This window comes from Arachis hypogaea, chromosome 11, assembly GCF_003086295.3.
Source record: "Arachis hypogaea cultivar Tifrunner chromosome 11, arahy.Tifrunner.gnm2.J5K5, whole genome shotgun sequence".
NCBI lineage: Eukaryota > Viridiplantae > Streptophyta > Magnoliopsida > Fabales > Fabaceae > Arachis > Arachis hypogaea.
This window is the reverse complement of record NC_092046.1, coordinates 84,253,527-84,273,989: the sequence shown is the minus strand read 5'-3', so window position 1 is coordinate 84,273,989 and position 20,463 is coordinate 84,253,527. Positions and strand designations below refer to the sequence as shown.

At 35.4% G+C, this 20,463-nt stretch overlaps 1 non-coding gene across 1 annotated transcript; it reads left to right on the top strand.

The window, feature by feature from the left end:
- The first annotated feature begins 16,380 nt into the window (after nt 1–16,380).
- Nucleotides 16,381–16,487, top strand: LOC112724426 (small nucleolar RNA R71). Its single transcript, XR_003163589.1, has one exon. It is a non-coding gene; the product is annotated as a small nucleolar RNA R71 (small nucleolar RNA).
- Nucleotides 16,488–20,463: the final 3,976 nt, after the last annotated feature.

Here is a 20,463-nt window from a genome sequence, read left to right as displayed (position 1 = left end):
GGACCTATTCATCTACCATGTGGATCTTCTAGATATTTTATGGTCCTAATAGACGCATCTTCGAGATGGTCACACGTGTGCTTATTATCTTCTCGCAACCTGGCATTTGCGAGATTACTGGCTCAAATTATTCGATTAAAAGCACAATTTCCAGAAAATCCAATCAAAGCAATTCGTCTTGATAATGCTGGTGAATTTACTTCCCAAGCTTTTGATGCTTATTGTATGGCTAATGGAATAAGTGTTGAACATCCAGTAGCTTATGTTCACATACAAAAATAGGTTAGCAAAATCACTTATTAAGCGCCTCCAATTAATTGCTAGACCCTTACTTATGAGAATAAATCTCCCAACCTCGGTTTGGGGGCATGCTATTTTACATGCCACAGCACTTATTCGTTTGAGGCCAACGAGTTACCATCAGTTCTCTCCTATGCAATTAGCATTTGGCCAGCAGCCAAATATTTCCCATTTAAGAATATTTGGGTGTGCGATATATGTTCCCATTGCACCACCTAATCGCACCAAAATGGGACCCCAAAGAAAATTGGGATATAATTCTCCCTCTATAGTAAGGTATCTTGAGATACAAACGGGAGATGTATTTAAAGCCCAGTTTGCGGATTGTCATTTTGATGAATCAAAATTTCCAACATTAGGGGGAGAGAATAAGCTTCCTGAAAAGGAACTTAATTGGAATGCATCATCGTTGATGCATTTGGATCCTCAATCAGGGCAATGTGAACTAGAAGTTCAAAAGATTATACATTTGCAAAGAATAGCAAATGAATTACCTGATGCATTTTCCGATACAAAGAGGATAACCAAATCTTATATACCAGCAGAAAATGCCCCAATTCGAATTGATGTCCCAGTAGGACAAGTAGCCACTGAAGCAAATTCATGCCAGAAGCGTGGCAGGGTGGAAAATACCCCAATTTGAATTGATGTCCCAGTTGGACAAATTGCCACCGAAGCAAATACACGCCAGAAGCGTGGCAGGCCTGTCGGTTCCAAAGACAAAAATCCTCGAAAGAGATAAGAGGTAAATACTATTCCTGTTGAAAAAGACACAGTAGAGACACCTGCAGTTGTCCAAAATTCTGATATAGTTTTAATGCCAGAAGACGTTCAGGTACCTAAAAATTGTGAAAATGACGAGATCTCGATAAATTATGTCTTCACAGGAGAGAAATGGGACCGAAATAAGACAATTGTCAATGAAATATTTGCATATAATGTGGCATTAAATATCATGCATGAAAGTAAGGATCTTGAGCCAAGATCAGTCCAAGAATGTCGACAAAGAAATGATTGGCCAAAATAGGAAGAAGCCATGAAGGCTGAATTAGACTCACTTGCAAAACGTGAAGTCTTTGGACCTGTAGTCCGTACACCTGAAGATGTAAAACCTGTTGGATACCGATGGGTATTTGTGAGAAAACGAAATGAGAAAAATAAAGTTGTGCGCTATAAAGCCCGACTTGTGGCACAAGGTTTTTCACAAAGGCTCAGTATATATTATGAAGAAACGTATTCCCCTGTAGTGGATGCGATAACATTGCATTATTTGGTCAGTTTATCTGCATATCATAAACTACATATGCATTTAATGGATGTGGTAACAGCCTATTCATACGGCTCATTAGATCGGGATATCTATATGAAAGTCCCTGAAGGACTAAAGATATCTAAACCATCCAGTGAATATTCGCAAGGGTTATACTCAGTTAAATTGCACAGATCTTTATATGGTCTAAAGCAAACTAGACGAATGTGGTATAATCGTCTTACTGAGTATTGATAAACCCCAATTTCGTGATTTATCTTATGCTTATTTTAGGGGATTTTATCACCTTTTCTCACATTTATTCAATGAAATAGCATAGTTTTGCAATTCTCCCTTGATTTGTGCTTAAATGTGAAAACATGCTTTTTAGGCGTTAAAATAGCTAAATTCAATTCACTTTAATTTCATTCGATGCCTTAATATATTTGTTGAGTGATTTCAGGTTCATAGGGCAAGTATTGGATGGAAGAAGTGAGGAGAAAAGCATGCAAAGTGGGAGAACTCATGAAGAAATGAAGGAACCGTAAAGCTGTCAAGCTTGACCTCTTCGCACTCAATCGACCATAACTTGAGTTACAGAGGTCCAAATGAGACGGTTCCAGTTGCGTTGGAAAGAATACATCCAAGGCTTCGAAATGATATAAAATTTGTCATATGTTACTTCACGTTCAAGGGCGCGCATGCGCCATATACGCGTGCGCACCGATGCTGTCCGTGACCCACTAAAGTGAAATCGCCCCCAGCAATTTCTGAAGCACTTTGGGCCCAACCCAACTCATTTCTAATGCTATTTCATGCAGAATTCAAGCTTGGGCAAAGGGGGAGTAATTTTTTGGTAGTATAGCATCATGTAGGATAGTTTCTAGAGAGAGAAGCTCCTTCTTCTCTCTAGAATTAGGTTAGGTTAATCTCTCTTAGATTTAGGTTCAATTACATGTTTTCATCTTGTTTCTTTTATGAATTCTTGCTTCTTCTCTTTCATTCTCTTGATTTGTAATGTTAATTTTCCTTTTTGCTCTCTTTTATATTCATGGATACTTATGTTGGATTTAGATCTCTTTTAATGAAATTTAATGTTTGATGTTCTTTTTATTGTTGAATTGAGTTGTGAATATACTTTTCTTGCAATTGGTAGTTGGTAGATTTTACTATTTCTTGCTCATTTATTATGCTTTCTTTTTATGCCTTCCAAGTGTTTGACAAAATGCTTGGTTAGATGTTAGAGTAGATTTTGAGCATTCTTGGCTTGGAAAGAGTAATTAGGCAATCTTGAGTCATGAAAATCCAACTCATGTTGGTGATCTAGAGTTGTTAGCTAATATTGTTTCCATTGACGCTAATCTTTTGCTAATTTAATTAGTAAGTTGATTAGGACTTTTAGATTGAGATTAGCTAGTCTTATTAGACTTTCTCTCATGGAAGATAATATGATACCTTCTTCCAATGTTGGAGATGACGTAATAAGATAAATTCTTGTTTATATTTGTGACATGATTAACTAGTCTTGTTTGACTTTCTCCCTTTGTGTTGGAGTTGACTAAATAAGATGAATTGATCATTGTATGACTAGGATAGAAAGCCTATGATCTCAATCTTTGCCATGAATGTCTCTCTTTATTAATTGCTTTCTTTAATTACTCTCTTTACTTTTCTTGTCATTTATTTTATTGCCCCTCTTATAAACCAAAACCCCCTTACCCCACTTCATAGCCAATAATTGACCACTTCATTGCAATTCCTTGTGAGATGTCCCGGAGTCTAAATACTCCGGTTAATTTTTATTTGGGGTTTGTTAATTGTGACAACCAAAATTTTTGTATGAAAGGATTCTTGATTGGTTTGGAAACTATACTTCACAACGAGAATTCATTCATTTGAGGAAATTCTAAACTGTCAAAAATCTCTTCATCAAAATGGTGCCGTTGCCGGGGAGTTGCAATGGTGTTATGTTATTGGTTATTGTATATATGTGAATATTGTGAATAGCTTGATTTTTGGATTGCTTGTTAGTTTTTGCTAGTTTTAGGACTTTGTTTCATTATTTCTTGTTAGCTTTTATTTCTTACTTTCACTTTTCACTATGAATTCTCACTTTGGCTATGAGTGTGATTACAACTATGTTGTAGGAAATGGGAACTTCAATGAGGATGTGTATCAAGGATGGGATAATCAAAGGTGGGAGGAGCCATATGCATATGATCAATCCTCATGGCAACAACCTCCACCAATGCACTATGAAGAGGAGCCATTCTATGATGCATATCAATCCAATGGCTATGGTGAATCCTCTTGTGACTTTCAAGAACCACCACCACATGCCTATGAGCCATATCCCAAACATAACCATCAACCATACTCACACGCCACCTTTCACCAACCATCTTCATATGACCCTAATCCATACTCACCATACCAACAATCATATGAGCCATATGAACCACACATAGAGCCACCACCACTCCAACATCAACATTTTCAAGAGCCACCCCCTCCATACTATTACCAAGTAGAACCACCTCCAACGCATGCAAATTTTCAACCACAAGATGAATTCTACTTTTTGCCACAACCACCTTCCGACTATAATACCTTTCCCTCAAACAATGAACCCTCTCTTCCACCATCACCCTCCGATGAAGCCTCTATGCTAGAATTAAGGGATCTTGAATCTCATATCTTAAGGCAACACGAGGAGGATGAAAAGAATTTTGAGGAGTTAAGAGCAAAAATGGCCATCATGGTAGAAGCCATTGGCAACATAGTCTCATCCCGCCTAAGCCTATGCGATCAAGGCACTTCCATTGTGGAATGTGGAGAAGCAACGAAGAAGCTTAGTGAGGGAGTGAACTTGAAGCTCCAAGGAGAAGAAGAGGAGTTAAAGCAAGAAATGCAACAAGAGGAAGTAGAGATTATTAAAGAAGAGGAAGAAGTTGTTGAAGACTTAGGAGATGCGGAACCACCTTGGGAGTCTAAGATTGAAGAAAACCACTCCAAAATTATTGAAATTGATGCTAAGGAGGAATGTGCACAACCTCCAAGGCATATCTCTTATGAAGAATTGGATGGAATAGAGCAAGAATTGAGTCCCCTTGGTGATGAAGATCAAGCATCAAGTCTTAGTGGTGAAGAATCCTTTGAGCATGAAGAACCTTCTCTCGATGAAATGGAAAGCAATGTGGAGGTAAATGTCTCTCACCCTCCCATTTATGATTTGAGTAAGGGAAAAGAGTTAGATAAAAGTGTTGAACAAAGGATTGATATTAAGAGATCTTGTGAGGAGGTGGAGATCCTTAGAAAAAGGAGGATGGGAATTGAATATGCTTTAGCAAGACCCTTGGAATCACCTTTGCCTAGGTTGCCATCTACACCTTCATTTGAGTGGATGAAACTCATTTCAATTATCTTTATTATCCCACTTGAATATGGCTTGCTTGAAACGGATGGTCAACTTAGGATGCTTTGTGGGATGAAGCATAAAAGAAAGATGTTTCATGGTTGGCGTTGCAAATCAAGGCTCATTATGGTTGAAGCTTCAAGGAGTAAAGGTTGGACTAGTGCTCAATTGGATGGGTCTAGGAGGATAGTTTGGTACTTCCATGAGAATTCATCTCTCTTGCCACCCGGAGAAAATCACCATGATCAACTCAAGGATGAGTGTGAAAACAAAGTGTGGAATCTCGGATCGCACAAGGAAGATCAACTTTGGGAGCCTATGGTTTGTGAAGAACTCCATCAAAGCTTGGAGTTATTAACTTTGAATGATGAAGCATAATGGAAGTCCAAGCATTGGTGGATGTTCAAGGATGGATTCAAGCACAAGCCACCTTGATGAAGAGCTCCCCATAAGTCCAACTTAAGGACAATAAACAAAAGTGCTAGGTGGGAGACACCCCACCATGGTAACATCTTTTCATCTTTTCCTTTTGTACATATTAGTAAAATAAGTTTAATTTCATATTTTGTTTGATTAGTTGAGTTTAATTGGGAGTCTAGTAGGTTAAATAAGGTTTTATGATGTTTTGGTAGTTGTTTGGAGGTTTGGAATGCTTGGTTTGGTGCAAAAGCATAGAAAAAATTTGAAAAACAGAGCACCACCCACGCGCACGCACACTCCACGCATATGCGTGAATCAAGCAATTTCGGTCATCCACGCGGATGCGCCATGTACGGGTACGCGTGGATTGAATTTTTCCACTTCCCATACATTCACCCGAGAGTTGTGCCTGAAGTTTGCCAACTTGGTGCCCAGGGCACGCGAACGCGTACCTTGCGCGTCCGCGTCGACTCTCTGCTTTGTCATGCACGCGTACGCGCACATGACGCGCACGCGTACGTGCACATGATGCGCACGCGTGGATTGCCCTGTTTCACCTTCTTTTCTTCTCTTCTTTCCATTTCTTTCCTTCTTCTCTTTTCTCTTTTTTTGTTTTTACCCTTCAAACATCATCCGACACTACCAAATATCATATAACACCATTTCTTTTAGTTAGTTAGTTGGTTTAATTTTTGTTTTCCATTATAAGTATTGGATTGCTAATCTTGTTTACTGTTTACTGCTGCTTATTACTAATAGGATGTTAGTTTAACATCATTGTTGTTATTGTCATTGTTGGATTCCTTTATTGAGGTTTCAATTTATTACTTGGTTTTGAATTTTCATGTTGAGCATTTGTGAGCACCAAGTGAATGTTACATTGCCTTTAAGCTTCTTAACTCTTTTGAATTGCATGTTTTGGCCACCATGCATTCATCATCTATTGTTAGGCAATTGTATATTATCATTGCAATTTTTTTTAGGTGATGCTTGTTTATGGTTTACCCTTATTCACGTCACTTATTTCATGCATTGAGATTGTAGAATTGTGAAATTGGATCAAAGCTTACCTAGTGACATATTTTTGAGCTTTGTAAAGCTTTGTGGACCATGCTTGCTATGTGATTGATTTCCACTTCTATCTTCTTTTTTCTAAGTTCCATAGCATCCATGTGTTTCACCTCTATGTCACTTAGGTGTTGCAACAACTTCAATATGTGTCATTGATTGTTGTGTGAGTTTTATATACCATTTTGTTCACTAAGTCTACCTAGACATCAATCAATGTCCATGCATTATCCAATTTCACAATGGCTTGATTAATTGCTTGAATGCTTTTATGCTTCTTCACTACTTGTTTGGTCGCCCTAACCTACAAGTCTTTTAAAGTATCTCAAGCACACTATAATGAGTAAAGTGCATGTTTTCTTTTGTATAATTGTGACATGATCTTTAAATATTAGAGTGTGAGTACTAAACCGCATGCAAGTTAGAACCCATACAACTATTTTTCATCAATGTCACACCAATTCACTCACTCAATTCTAGTGATTCACCTCATTCCAACAATTCACGCTTCCTAGCTTTTGTATGTTTTCATCTTACGGTGTTTATTTTGTTTTTCATGATTGATACACCATAAGCAAAAAATGGAAGCGGGAGGAAGAACACGCAGCATCGGTTGACCTACCAACTGAAGGTAGCAACTAAGAAAGTCGCCGAACCCCCTTGTTCATCTTTGGATGCACCGAGGACGGTGCAACTTTTTAAGTGTGGGGAGGTCGTCCGACCACTCGGCGTTTTTGGGTGACAAGTTTCTAATCCCAACACTTTTGCATTTTATTTTAGGATTCTTAGTTGCACTTTCTTATTTTGCATATGTATATAATAAGCTTAGTCAAAATCATGATATTTTCCAGGGATTTTATCTATAGGGCACCCTAATTGAAAAATTTTTTTTTTAGAACTTGCTTGAATTATATACTTTGTGGAACATGATGTTTGAGCTAAGAACACAAGCATGTGAGATTTGAGCCTAATGGTGTGGTTACATCATATATAACCACTTATTTTCATTCTTGTGTGCATTATTCTCTTCTTATGATTGCAATCTTTGATTTGTTTAATTCTATATGTCCATTATTTTGTGTATACATGTATTTATATGATTTAGGCCATTGTTCAAATAGCTCACTTACCCAAATAGCCTACCTTTTATCTTCCATTGTTAACCAATTTGAGCCTATGCTTAACCCATTTGTTCTTAATTGTAGCACATTACAAGCCTAAGTGAAAAACAATAAATATCCCTTAATTTAGATCTTTGATTAGCTTAGGCTAGTGAGAGTGTTTATCATTTAATTTTGGGAGAGTTGGGAACATTGGGTAGAGATAAAAGTGTGTTTGTATTTTTGTTGAAAAATTTTGGGAATTGGGTACACACTCATGTATTAATCATGTGTAAACCATATGCATTGATGTTCTTGTATATATTTTAGTTTAAAAAGAAAAAAATGAATGAAAAAAAAAATAATAATAAAAAAAAGACAAAGAATTGCAATAAAAAGGGGACGAAAATGCCCCAAAGCAAGGTTCAATAAAAGTCAATGCATATGGGTGGTGATCAAAAAGAGAATGCATCAGTGTGTGAAAAAGTGAAGAATGGGTAGTTAGGTTTGTTTAGAATTGTATAGGTTGTCATAGGATAGGTGGGAAGTTTAAGTTAATCAAAGATTCAAATTTCAAGTCCACTTGACCATATGCATCCTACCTTGACCCTAACCCCATTACAACCTATGGAAAAGCCCTCATGATATTTGTATGCATGCATGAAATAATTGTTGATTGTTAGATGAAAAACAAATCTTGGAAAACATGATTAGGGGAGAATTGAGTGAATCAACCCCATACACTTGAGCGACTAGAGCGGATACACATCCGGTGAGGGTTCGATTGCTCAATTACATGTCTCCACACATGATAATCTTTTCTTGCAAGTTTGTAAGATCTTTCAATGATTCAATTCAATTGTGGGTTGATTTGATTGCTACTGCCTTAGCCCTTGTGTTTGTATATGTATTCTTGGAAATTGATTTATTTTGGCTAAGTGGATGTATTCATGTAGATAGATTGCATATAGATAGGTTGCATGTAGTTAGTTTGCATTGAATAAATGTTGATGTCCCTTTGCTTCTTTCTTGATTTTAGCATGAGGACATGCTTAGTTTAAGTGTAGGGAGATTTGATAAACCCCGATTTTGTGATTTATCTTATGCTTATTTTGGGGGATTTTATCACCTTTTCTCACATTTATTCAATGAAATAGCATGGTTTTGCAATTCTCTCTTGATTTGTGCTTAAATGTGAAAACATGCTTTTTAGGCCTTAAAATAGCTAAATTCAATTCACTTTAATTCCATTCGATGCCTTGATATATTTGTTGAGTGATTTCAGGTTCATAGGGCAAGTATTGGATGGAAGAAGTGAGGAGAAAAGCATGCAAAGTGGGAGAACTCATGAAGAAATGAAGGAACCGTAAAGCTGTCAAGCCTGACCTCTTCGCACTCAATCGACCATAACTTGAGCTACAGAGGTCCAAATGAGGCGGTTCTAGTTGCATTGGAAAGCTAACATCCGGGGCTTAGAAATGATATAAAATTTTTTATATGTTACTTCGCGTTCAGGGGCGCGCACGTGCCATGTACGCGTGCGCGCCGATGCTGTCTGTGGCCCACTAAAGTGAAATCGTCCCCAATGATTTCTGAAGCACTTTGGGCCCAACCCAACTCATTTCTAATGCTATTTCATGCAGAATTCAAGCTTGGGCAAAGGGGGAGCAATTGTTTGGTAGTATAGCATCATGTAGGTTAGTTTCTAGAAAGAGAATTTCCCTCTTCTCTCTAGAATTAGGTTATGTTAATCTCTCTTAAATTTAGGTTCTATTACATGTTTTCATCTTGTTTTTTTTATGAATTCTTGCTTCTACTCTTTCATTCTCTTGATTTGTAATGTTAATTTCTCTTTTTGCTCTCTTATGTTCATGGATGATTATGTTGGATTTAGATCTCTTTTAATGAAATTTAATGTTTGATGTTCTTTTAATTGTTGAATTGAGTTGTGAATTTATTTTTCTTGCAATTGGTAGTTGGTAGATTTTACTATTTCTTGCTCATTTATTATGCTTTCTTTTTATGCCTTCCAAGTGTTTGACAAAATGCTTGGTTAGATGTTAGAGTAGATTTTGAGCATTCTTGGCTTGGAAAGAGTAATTAGGCAATCTTGAGTCATGAAAATCCAACTCATGTTGGTGATCTAGAGTTGTTAGCTAATATTGTTTCCATTGACGCTAATCTTTTGCTAATTTAATTAGTAAGTTGATTAGGACTTTTAGATTGAGATTAGCTAGTCTTATTAGACTTTCTCTCATGGAAGATAATATGATACATTCTTCCAATGTTGGAGATGACGTAATAAGATAAATTCTTGTTTATATTTGTGACATGATTAACTAGTCTTGTTTGACTTTCTCCCTTTGTGTTGGAGTTGACTAAATAAGATGAATTGATCATTGTATGACTAGGATAGAAAGCCTATGATCTCAATCTTTGCCATGAATGTCTCTCTTTATTAATTGCTTTCTTTAATTGCTCTCTTTACTTTTCTTGTCATTTATTTTATTGCCCCTCTTATAAACCAAAACCCCCTTATCCCACTTCATAGCCAATAATTGACCACTTCATTGCAATTCCTTGTGAGACGACCCGGAGTCTAAATACTCCGGTTAATTTTTATTTGGGGTTTGTTAATTGTGATAACCGAAATTTTTGTATGAAAGGATTCTTGTTTGGTTTGGAAACTATACTTCACAACGAGAATTCATTCATTTGAGGAAATTCTAAACCGTCAAAAAGAACGAGAAAGAACGAGAGAGACAGGGGCTGTGTTCTACTGGTTCAGTGTTTAAAAAAGAGGAGAAGAAGGAGAAAGTAGCTGCGGCGATTAGGGTGGCCGGCGGTGGCGCTGTGGGAGGAAAGGAGAAGAAGAAGCTCGTCGACGGAGAGGGGAATGCTAGGTTTAGCTCCTTTTATTTGGTGCTGTGAATGAACGGAGCTCGGGCACAAAAGATCATAAACGCGAATTATCGACGGATTTTCTTTTCCGTCTGTAATTTATACTAATTCATTTTTTTGTTTTTCGACAAAAAATCCCTCTGAAATTCCATCTGTATTTCCGGGGATAAAATCCGTCGAAAATATCCGTCTGTAATAACTAATTTGCTGGAAATTCTCATAGAAAGATTTATGGGTGTAATGAAACAAAAAGGATAAAAGACAAACTATTATTTTTCAATAATTAAAATGCGAGTTGTCTAAATTTAAAAAATAAAAATTAAAAAAAATTTACCCTATATATTAATTATTATTACTATAATGTGCCACGTTAAGTAATGATATCTGTGAAACATGCATGGTTAGTTCTTAGTGATGATTTAGTTAACATGGTGCTTGGTTTTGATTAATACGTGCAAGTGCAACAATGTTGATCAATAATACATCATGTCCTGGAATTTCTAGCTTCCAATCCTTTAATAATTTGTTTGAAAATTTCTATTTCTTTTTTCAAAATAATAAAATTTCTATAAGTATTAGGATATCTAATTTTTTATACATTATAGTGTCAATAAAAGTAATTTTTCTAAATATACTATTTAATTAGATAATCTTCCATTATATATACAAACACACAGTCACACACACTCTTTTGTTACACTTTTGTTATACGTTTGTTATATAGATAACCGTCCAATATTAGTAAGTCATTGTGAGTTATAGGTTTGTTTCTACTTAATTTCTCATGGGAGTCACTAATTTTATATTACTTTAAGATTTTCATTTCGTCTTAAAGTCAATATTGTTGTCATGTTTTTTATTGTATCCAAAATAAAATCAATTATTAAAATTAGTTATTATATATTTGTATATAAATATATGGTGAATTTTTAGTTAATTTTTTTTGAAATAATATATAATTTATCTTTTATGATATATCAATTTTTAATTGAATATTATCTTAATGGGAGAATTAATTATACTTGTAACTTGAGTTCAATTTAATTAGAGTTAATATCTTAATCATAACAAGACTACTTTATAATTAAATTATTATTTAAAATAGATAATGATCTATTTTTTTAATATATTAATAACTATTTTTTTAAATTATTCTTTTTTAAAAAAACATTTCTGAGTTTTAGTTACTTAAAGCACATTATCACTCCTCAATATAACTGCTCACTAAATTATAAACTCAGTAAACTTTCAAATTTTTAAATGAATCTAACTATTTATGCTAAAATTTTAATCTTACTAGATAAAATCGATATAAAGAATGATATATCATTGTTAAAGGAGATAATAGAAAATTAGATAAGAATGAGGACTTTATAAGTTTACCTCTGTCAAAGTGTGTTCAAGTTAATTACTTGATACGGTGAACAATTTTGGTATGATTTCGGGAGGTACAATAACAATGAAGGAATGGAGAGGAGCGAACGAGACTGCGCCGCCACTGCATGTCATCACTGCCACGCCGTGTTCTGCTGCCCCGCCATCATGCCTGGTGCTGCCGTCAAGCCTTCAGCTGCCGTCGCTGGAGATGCGCGAGAGAGAAGAGACGTCGAAAGGAAAAAGCGTGAGGAAGAGAGGGACGCGGCCAGCCTTGTCGCCGTCAGCTTTGAGGGTTGGCATCATCGAGGTCTTTGTCGCTGCCATCGTTCGCGCGTCGTCGCCGAGCTTCCATAGCCGCCACCGTTGATCTTCGAAGAGAAATGAGCTCGCAGAGGAGAGAGAAAATGCGATGGGACTCCGTTACTATTGCTGCCATTACAAAGAGAGTTAGGGTAGTTGATTTAGGAAAAGAAATTATTCAATTTTTTCTTCTATATTTGAGATAAAAGGATTTGGACAAAATAGGATTTAGTTATTAATATTTTAAAAAATTATATAATTATTTATTTTAAATAATAATTTAATTACAAAATGATCATATTATAGTTAAGATATTAACTTTAATTAAATTGAAGTTACTCAAGTTAAAAATATAGTTAGTTATTAGATTAAAATAATAACCAATTAAAAATTAACACATCATAGAAGATAAATTATATATTATTTTAAAGAAAATTTAATAAAATTTACCTATCTATCTATATATATATACTATTTAATTTATGTTTAATATATATTTTATATTAATAATTAATTTGATGATTGAATTCAATACACACCTAACATAGCTGAAATAAAAATGTACGTTTAAAAAAAAGCTTTTATAAATTAATATTTTATTGTTGATTTATATAACATGAAGATTATATGTCTTGTATATCAACGTTATTAATTTATTATTATTTGTTTTAAATTTTTTTCTAAAACAACAATAAAAAAATATTATTTTTTATAAGAAATTATTCTAACTTTATGGTGCACGAAATTGTGATCTATAAAACGGCGCCAACAACTTGGTACGCACTTTTATAATTTCAATTCTTTTTCACAATTCCGCACAACTAACCAGCAAGTGCACTGGGTCGTCCAAGTAATAAACCTTACGTGAGTAAGGGTCGATCCCATGGAGATTGTCGGCTTGAAGCAAGCTATGGTCATCTTGCAAATCTCAGTCAGGCAGATTCAAACGGTTATGAGATTTTGATAATTAAAATATAAATAAAATATAAAATAAGATAGAAATACTTATGTAATTCATTAGTGGGATTTCAGATAAGCGTATGAAGATGCTTTGTTCCTTCTGAACCTCTGCTTTCCTATTGTCTTCATCCAATCATTCATACTCCTTTCCATGGCAAGCTGTATGTTGGGGGGATCACCGTTGTCAATGGCTACCATCCGTCCTCTCAGTGAAAATAGTCCAAATGCGCTGTCACCGCACGGCTAATCATCTGTCGGTTCTCACTCATGTTGGAATAGGATCCATTGATCCTTTTGCGTCTGTCACTACGCCTAACACTCGCGAGTTTGAAGCTCATCACAGTCATCCATTCCCATATCCTACTCAGAATACCACAGACAAGGTTTAGACTTTTCAGATCTCAGGATTGCTGCCAATTGATTCTAGCTTATACCACGAAGACTCTGATTGTGAACCAGGAGGCTAAGAGATAATCATTAAAGCTTGTTTTCATGTAGAACAGAAGTGGTTGTCAGGCACGCGTTCATAGGTGAGAATGGTGATGAGTGTCACATAATCATCACATTCATCATGTTCTTGTGTGCGAATGAATATCTTAGAATAAAAATAAGCTTGAATTGAATAGAGAAACAATAGTACTTTGCATTAATTCATGAGGAACATCAGAGTTCCACACCTTAATCTATGGGATGTAGAAACTCCACCGTTGAAAATACATAAGTGAAAAAGGTCTAGACATGGCCGAATGGCCAGCCTTCATGCCAAAGGTCTAAGGACTAAACATCCAGAGATGGTAAAAAAGACATCAAATAAATCTCTAAAAGTAGTTTTTATACTAGTAACTAGGGTTACAGAAAATGAGTAACTAAGTGCAGAAATCCACTTTTGGGGCCCACTTGGTGTGTGCTTGGGCTGAACATTGAAGCTTTCACATGTAGAGACTTTTCCTAGAGTTAAACGCCAGTTTTGGTGCCAGTTTGGGCATTTAACTCCAGCTTTTAACTCAGTTCTGGCGTTTAACGCCAGAATAGGGCAGGAAGTTGGCGTTTAAACGCCAGTTTGCGTCATCAAAACTCTGGTAAAGTATGGACTATTATATATTGCTGGAAAGCCCAGGATGTCTACCTTCTAACTCAATTGAGAGTGCGCCAATTGCGTTTTTGTAACTCCAGAAAATTCATTTCGAGTGCAGGGAGGTCAGAATCCAATAGCATCTGCAGTCCTTTTTCAACCTCTGAATAAGATTTTTGCTCAGGTCCTTCAATTTCAGCCAGAAAATACCTGAAATCACAGAAAAACACACAAACTCATAGTAAAGTCCAGAAATTTGAATTTTGCATAAAAACTAGTAAAAACATAGTAAAAACTAACTAAATCATACTAAAAACTATGTAAAAACAATGCCAAAAAGCATATAAATTATCCGCTCATCACAACACCAAACTTAAATTGTTGCTTGTCCCCAAGCAACTAAAAATCAAATAGGATAAAAAGAAGAGAATATACTATAAATTCCAAAATATCAATGAAACTTAGCTCCAATTAGATTAGCGGGACTAGTAGCTTTTTGCCTCTGAACAGTTTTGGCATCTCACTTTATCCTTTGAAGTTCAGAATGATTGGCATCTATAGGAACTCAGAATTTAGATAATGTTATTGATTCTCCTAGTTCAGTGTGTTGATTCTTGAACACAGCTACTTTATGAGTCTTGGCCGTGGCCCTAAGCACTTCGTTTTCCAGTATTACCACCGGATACATAAATGCCACAGACACATAACTGGGTGAACCTTTTCAGATTGTGACTCAGCTTTGCTAGAGTCCCCAATTAGAGGTGTCCAAGGTTCTTAAGCACACTCTTTTTGCTTTGGATCACGACTTTAACCGCTCAGTCTCAAGCTTTTTACTTGACACCTTCACGCCACAAGCACATGATTAGGGACAGCTTGGTTTAGCCGCTTAGGCCAGGATTTTATTCCTTGGGGCCCTCCTATCCATTAATGCTTAAAGCCTTGGATCCTTTTTACCCTTGCCTTTTAGTTTAAAGGGTTACTGGTTTTTGCTCTTGCCTTTTGGTTTAAAGCGCTCTTGGCTTTTTCTGCTTGCTTTTTCTTTTTCTTTCTCTTTTTTTTCTTTTATATTTGCCATTTTTTTACGCAAGCCTTGTTTTTCACTGCTTTTTCTTGCTTCAAAAATCAATTTTATGATTTTTTAGATTATCAACAATATTTCTCCTTTTCATCATTCTTCAAGAGCCAACAAATTAGTGAACAAGGGGGTTCATCCTCCCAAGTTTGATTACCAAACAACTTGGCATTCAGCTTTATGATTGCTCCTAAATACTTGGCAACTTGCTCTTCAGTGATGTCTTCATCCTCTTCAGAGGAAGAATATTCATCAGAGCTTATGAATGGCAGAAGGAGGTTCAATGGAATCTCTATGGTCTCTGTATGAGCCTCAGATTCCTTTGGTTCCTCAAAGGAAAACTCCTTTCTGTCCAGAGGACGTCCCATGAAGCTTTTCTCACTGGGACTGACGTCCTCCTCACTCTCTCCAGGTTTGGCCATGTTGGTCATGGTTATGGCCTTACACTCTCTCTTGGAATTTTCTTCTGTATTGCTTGGGAGAGTACTGAGAGGAGTTTCAGTAATCTTCTTACTTAGCTGACCCACCTGTGCCTCCAAATTTCTAATGGAAGACCTTGTTTCATTCATGAAACTTAGTGTGGTCTTGGATAGATCAGAGACTATGGTTGCCAGGCCAGAATGGCTCTGTTCAGAATTCTCTGTCTGTTGCTGAGAAGATGATGGAAAAGGCTTGCTATTGCTAAACCTATTTCTTCCACCATTATTATTGAAGCCTTGTTGAGGCTTCTGTTGGTCCTTCCATGAGAAATTTGGATGATTTCTCCATGAAAGATTATAGGTGTTTCCATAGGGTTCTCCCATGTAATTCACCTCTGCCATTGCAGGGTTCTCAGGATCACAAGCTTCCTCTTCAGAAGATGCTTCTTTAGTACTGTTGGATGCAGGTTGCAATCCATTCAGACTCTGAGAAATCATATTGACTTGCTGAGTCAATATTTTGTTCTGAGCCAATATGACATTCAGAGTATTAATTTCAAGAAATCCCTTCTTCTGAGGCATCCCATTGTTCACAGGATTCCTCTCAGAGGTGTACATGAATTGGTTATTTACAACCATTTCAATGAGTTCCTGAGCTTCTGCAGGGGTTTTTAGATGAAGAGATCCTCCTGCAGAATGGTCCAATGACATTTTTGACAACTCAGACAGACCATCAGAAGGACACCTTTTAATCAATTGCTTATATCTTTCCCAAGCTTCATAGAGAGACTCACCTTCCTTCTGTCTGAAGGTTTGGATTTTCACTCTAAGCTTGCTCACCTTTTGAGGTGGAAAGAATTTGGCCAGGAAAGCACTGATTAGCTTTTCCCAAGAGTTCAGGCTTTTCTTAGGTTGTGAATCCAACCATGTTCTAGCTCTATCTCTTACAGCAAAAGGGAAAAGCATAAGCCTATAGACCTCGGGATCAACTCCATTGGTCTTGACAGTGTCACAGATTTGCAAGAATTCAGCTAAGAACTGATGAGGATCTTCCAATGGAAGTCCATGAAACTTGCAATTCTGTTGCATTAGAGAAACTAATTGAGGCTTAAGCTCCAAGTTGTTTGCTCCAATGGTAGGAATTGAGATGCTTCTTCCATAGAAGTTAGAAGAGGGTGCAATAAAGTTACCAAGCATCTTTCTTGCATCTCCACCATTGTTATTGGGTTCGGCCATGTCTTCTTCTTTTTCAAAAATTTCTGTCAGGTCCTCTCCAGAGGGTTGTGCTTTAGCTTCTCTTAGTTTCCTCTTAAGAGTCCTTTCAGGTTCAGGATCAGCTTCAATAAGAATGTTCTTATCCTTGCTCCTGCTCATATGAAAAAGAAGAGAATGGAAAAGAATAGGAATCCTCTATGTCACAGTATAGAGATTCCTTTATGTGAGTGGAAGAATAGAAGAGTAGAATGAAGAAAAGAGAAGATGAAGAATTCGAACACAGAGAGGGGGAGAGGGTTCGAATTATAAGAAGAAGAGAAGTGTTAGTAAATAAATAAATCAATAGAAAGAGATGAGAGAGAGAAGAATTCGAAATTTAAATTAAAATAAAAGTAAAATATTTTTGTTTTTTATTTTAATTATTAGTTAGAATTCGAAAATTAAAAAGAGAAATAAAATTAAATTAAAATTTAAAACAATTAGTTAATTAAAAGGAAATTTGAAAAAGTGGGGAGGAGTTTTCGAAAATTAGAGAGAGAAAATTAGTTAGGTAGTTTTGAAAAAGATATGATTGAAATAGAAAACTTTTAAAATCAAACAAAAAGTCAGGTAGTTAATTGAAAAAGATTTGAAAATCAATTTTGAAAAGATAAGAAGTTAGAAAAGATTTTGAAATTAAATTTTGAAAAAGATATGATTGAAATGATTGGAAAAGATTTGAAAAAGAAATTTAAAAAGATTTGATTTTTGAAATTAAAGTTAATTACTTGACTAACAAGAAACAAAAAGATATGATTCTAAAATTTAAAGGTTGAACCTTTCTTACTAGGCAAGTAATAACTTAAAATTTTGAATCAGTCACATTAATTATTATTAAATATTTCAAAAATATGAAGTAAGAATAAGTAAAAGATTTTGAAAATCAATTTAAAAAAATAAATTTCGAAAATATGTAAAAATAAATAAAAAAGATTTGATTTTTGAAAAAGATTTGAAAAGATAGAATTTTGAAATTGAAATTTATGAGTAAAACAAGGAAAGATATATTTTTGATTTTTGGATTTTTAGTAAAGAGAGAGAAAAACACCAAATTGAAACAAAACATAGAAATTATGAATCAAAACAACTAATGCATGCAAGAACACTTTGAATGTCAAGATGAACATCAAGAACACTTTGAAGATTAAGATGAACATCAATACTTATTTGTGAAATTTTTTAAGAAAAGAAACACATGCAAGACACCAAACTTAGAAATTTTCAATGTTTAGACACTAATAAATTGAAAATGCATATGAAAAACAAGAAAAGACACAAAACAAGAAAATGCAAAGATCAAATAAGGAAAATCATCAAGGACAATTTGAAGATTATGAAGAACAAAACTCAATGCATGAATTTTCGAAAATTAAAGGAAAATTAAAAAGATGCAATTGACACCAAACTTAAAATTTGACACAAGACTCAAACAAGAAACATAAAATTTTTGGTTTTTATGATTTTATAAATTTTTTTTTGGATTTTTCGAAAATTATTTGGAAAAAGAAAAATAAGGATTTCAAAATTTTTAATAAGAATTCCCAGGAATCATGCAATGCTAGTCTAAAGCTTCAGTCCAAAATTTTAGACATGGGTTAATAGCCAGCCAAGCTTTATGTGAAAGCTTCGGTCCAAAAATTTAGACATGGCCAATGGCCAGCCAAGCTTCAGCAGAACATTACATACAACAGCTAAATTGATGCGAAAGACAAGGAAGCTCTTCTAAGGATAAGTGAAACCTCGGTCCAAAAGATTAGACATGGCTTAACAGCCAGCCAGGATTCAACATATCTCATGAAACTCTAGAATTTATTCTTAAAAATTCTGAAGAACACGATAAAAATATAATATAATTATTTTTGTTTTTTTTTTTGAAAATTTTTCGAAAATAAAAATCTTTAAAAATAAAGTAAAATTACCTAATCTGAGCAACAAGATGAACCGTCAGTTGTCCAAACTTGAACAATCCCCGGCAACGGTGCCAAAAACTTGGTGCATGAAATTGTGATCTCTAAAACGGCGCCAACAACTTGGTACGCACTTTCATAATCTCAATTCTTTTTCACAACTCCGCACAACTAACCAGCAAGTGCACTGAGTCGTCCAAGTAATAAACCTTACGTGGGTAAGGGTCGATCCCACGGAGATTGTCGGCTTGAAGCAAGCTATGGTCATCTTACAAATCTCAGTCAGGCAGATTCAAATAGTTATGGGATTTTGATAATTAAAATATAAATAAAATATAAAATAAGATAGAAATACTTATGTAATTCATTGGTGGGATTTCAGATAAGCGTATGAAGATGCTTTGTTCCTTCTGAACCTCTGCTTTCTTATTGCCTTCATCCAATCATTCATACTCCTTTCCATGGTAAGCTATATGTTGGGGGATCACCATTGTCAATGGCTACCGTCTGTCCTCTCAGTGAAAATGGTCCAAATGTGCTGTCACCGCACGGCTAATCATCTGTCGGTTCTCACTCATGTTGGAATAGGATCCATTGATCCTTTTGCATCTGTCACTACGCTCAACACTTCTGGGGCCCACTTGGTGTGTGCTTGGGCTGAGCATTGAAGCTTTCACATATAGAGACTTTTTCTAGAGTTAAACACCAGCTTTGGTGCCAGTTTGGGCGTTTAACTCCAGCTTGTAACTCAGTTCTGGCGTTTAACGCTAGAATAGGGCAGGAAGTTGGCATTTAAATGCCAGTTTGCATCATCAAAACTCGGGCAAAATATGTACTATTATATATTGCTGGAAAGTCCAGGATGTCTACTTTCCAACGCAATTGAGAGCGCGCCAATTGCATTTCTGTAGCTCCAGAAAATTCATTCCGAGTGTAGGGAGGTCAGAATCCAACAACATCTGTAGTCCTTTTTCAGCCTCTGAACCAGATTTTTGCTCAGGTCTCTCAATTTTAGCCAGAAAATACCCAAAATCACAGAAAAATATACAAACTCTTAGTAAAGTCCAGAAATGTGAATTTTGCATAAAAATAGTAAAAACATAGTAAAAACTAACTAAATCATACTAAAAACTATGTAAAAACAATGCCAAAAAGCGTATAAATTATCCGCTCATCACTTTATATTCCAATTTTTTTAAAACTAGAAAATTGATTATTATAGATGAATTTATAGATAGATTTAGTCTCTTTTACCGATGGATTTTTGGTTACTGAAAAAATTACCGACGGATTTCGTCCTTCCGTAAAAGTCTCATCAAAAATTACTTACTGACGGATTTTTTTTCCTTGGTAATTTACCGACAGATTTTTTTCCATTACCTACAGAATTTTCTTCGGTAATGATCTCTCCATGCAGCCAAAAAGCTGTCAGTTTTTCTGACTGATTTTCTGTTACCGACAGATTTTCCCTCGGTAATCGTCACTTCAATTTTGCTTTACCCGTCTGATTTTTCTACAGATTTTTCATCAGTAATTAGAACCTGGAAAAGTATTCTCAACTCTGAATAGAGACGGATATTTTCTGTCTGTAAATCCGTCAGCAAGGTAAAATAGCATTTTTTTAGATTTTTCGTTATAAAATAAACCTG